This window comes from Crocodylus siamensis, chromosome 11 (genome assembly GCF_052110815.1).
Source record: "Crocodylus siamensis isolate JL-2025a chromosome 11, ASM5211081v1, whole genome shotgun sequence".
In the NCBI taxonomy this organism is placed as follows: domain Eukaryota; kingdom Metazoa; phylum Chordata; order Crocodylia; family Crocodylidae; genus Crocodylus; species Crocodylus siamensis.
In genome coordinates, this window is record NC_143405.1 from 20,610,290 (window position 1) to 20,612,840 (window position 2,551).

Genomic DNA, 2,551 nt, shown 5'->3' on the forward strand with positions numbered 1-2,551 from the left:
AAGATTTAAATAAAAAGTGTACAAAAAAAAAGGCAGGAGGAAAATTTCCTAGGCAGCTCTGGCCATCAGTATCAATGAGGGTGCTTCAGGCCAATCACTTCCCTTGGCAGTCCAAATGGGGGCCAAATTCAGCACGCAGTGGGCATGCCTACATGTGCAATTAATGCAACTAAATATACTCTGGCTCTATTTGAGCCAGAGTAAACTAATCCTGACATCACTGTCTACACATGCATTTAAATGCAGTAATTTACTGCGCTGCCAGATACCACTTGTATCTAACAGGATTATCTGGCAGAGCAGTATATTAGACTACTTTGCCCTAATTCCTGCACACATGTAGACAGTTACACTTTACTGCACAGCAAATTAGTCTGCTGCGCAGTAAAATATCTTGTGTAGAAGTGGCCGGTGACAGCTATGCACCCTTACTACCATCGGTGGGTTTACATGGCTGTGCTTAGTAACCAGTTCTGTCCATGACTCACAAGCAGGAACTCCCTCTGCCACATGCATTGACTCTTTATGGTAACAGGAGTAAAGGGCAGCCAACACAATCCAAGCTAGAAAAAAGGATGCTCTCTCTGGGCAATGTGCTTGATTTAATGCTGCTGTTGAAACCTTAATATTTGCAGCCATCAACTATTTCTGATTTGAACTGCAAGCTTAAAGTCGCAGCAAAGCAGATGTTTGAATGTAATTGCCATAGCCCACAATATCTCCCATATGATGGACAAAGAAGTTCAAGAACCTGAGGATTCCACAGGATCCACCCCAAATCCTGTCCAGACAAGCTGTATTCCCTGCCCCACCATCTCTCCTCCCAGTGCCACTGTCCACCCAACACTGCTTAGCACAACAGCTTCTTTCTTCTGCACAAGACGGTCCAGGGAACACACACACTCCCCCAGGGCAATCCCAGTGGACTCCTGTACTTTTTTATTCAACTACTTTATTAAATGAAATGGATCTGAAAAGCAAAGCAGGGACTTAGGGTCCTCACTGCACAACAATTCATTACTGTGCAGGTGTGATCCTTGTGTTCTCACTGTACACATGGGGTTTTAATTGTGGACCCCTATTCTACTGCCACCAGAATCTGCTATTCAGCTATTAGAGTTGAAAGCCAGCTCTGATATTTCAGCAGTTGTTTCCATCCTCGATTAGATGGGCAAGTCAAAATATTGAAAAGGATCTATGTTTTTTTTTAATGAAACTGATCTTCCTAAAAGGAAATGCTACAGTTTGGCTGGGCTCAACACTGAGCTATGTCTGCCTGAGCCACTGTGCTACCACACAAAACTTGCAGTTCAGATGCCTTATTGTTTCTGTTTGTGTTAGGGCTTCCTTCGCCAGCCAAAGAAAGTAGAACATTGGAGGACTGACCACACTGTATCTGGGGAAATGTAATTTAGTTGCGGGGCCTGGAAAATAGGGGCAGACGGCATCTGGACAACAGTTCCCAGGCGGTATGGCACCAGCTTTGAAGAATACAGATTAATGTGGAATTGGCCTCAAAGGAAACATTTAGATTCAAACAGGAATGGTTCAATTCAGGATGTCCTGACCCAAAAGATTCATTTTGATTTTCTAAGGGGGGAGGGAGAGGGGGGAAAACTGAACTCAGAAAAATCTGAATTTTCCCAAGGATTATTATTTTACATGAACCTTTCTGGATAGGGCAAGATATCCAGAAAAGCTCACATAAAAAATACATTTCCACAGAAAGAACACTGAAGATAAACCCACAACTGTCTCTACTGTCTTTGTATTGATACTCATCATGACACCAGCTGAATGTGATCCCCGCTGCATACATTACGGTTGTTGTAGTACCTCCCAGCCACAGTCAAGGGTCAGGGCCACACTGCACAAATAAGAGAGACCATCCCCAAGACCATCCCCATCCCTGTCCCCAGGCACTTGCCGTCTGACTCAATGTGCAGCGAGCAGATAAACTTGACAAATGGGGTGAGGGAGAAAACAAGGCGGCAGCAGACACAGGTGCTCTGTGATCCCTGTCATAAGCATGGTGGTCTCAGGCTACGCAGGAGCTAAGCATATGCAAGCTTGCTTTAATCTAGTTAGCTGGGTACCCATCACAATACAAACACAACAGCATGGGCTCGCTGCTCGTGCCAGTGCCCAGCGTCTCAGATATGTCTGTACAACCTGACCTGAAGTCTGTTCCCCAACATCCTTGCTGTTTGTTACATGAGCTAGCTACATTAAAGCTAGCTTGTATGTATGCCTCCCAACTGCAGGGTAGACCTGGTCTTCACAGTTCCAAGGGATCACTGTTGTAGCACGGGCTAGTTGTAAGGGAGGGATTCAGAAAGGCTGAATCTGGCAGAGAAGCACGGTCTGGATGTAACAAGGTGATAAGTGAGGCAGCAAAGAGCCTTGACTGCTGCACCGAATCTGGGAGGGGGAAGAGCAGGAGCAAACATGCTTGTGGCCACTGCTAAGCAGCCCTGATGGTTACACAGGATGGCAGGGCTGTGGTCTAGGCATGCACTGCTAGGAGCACACCACTTTTTACACAGCAGCT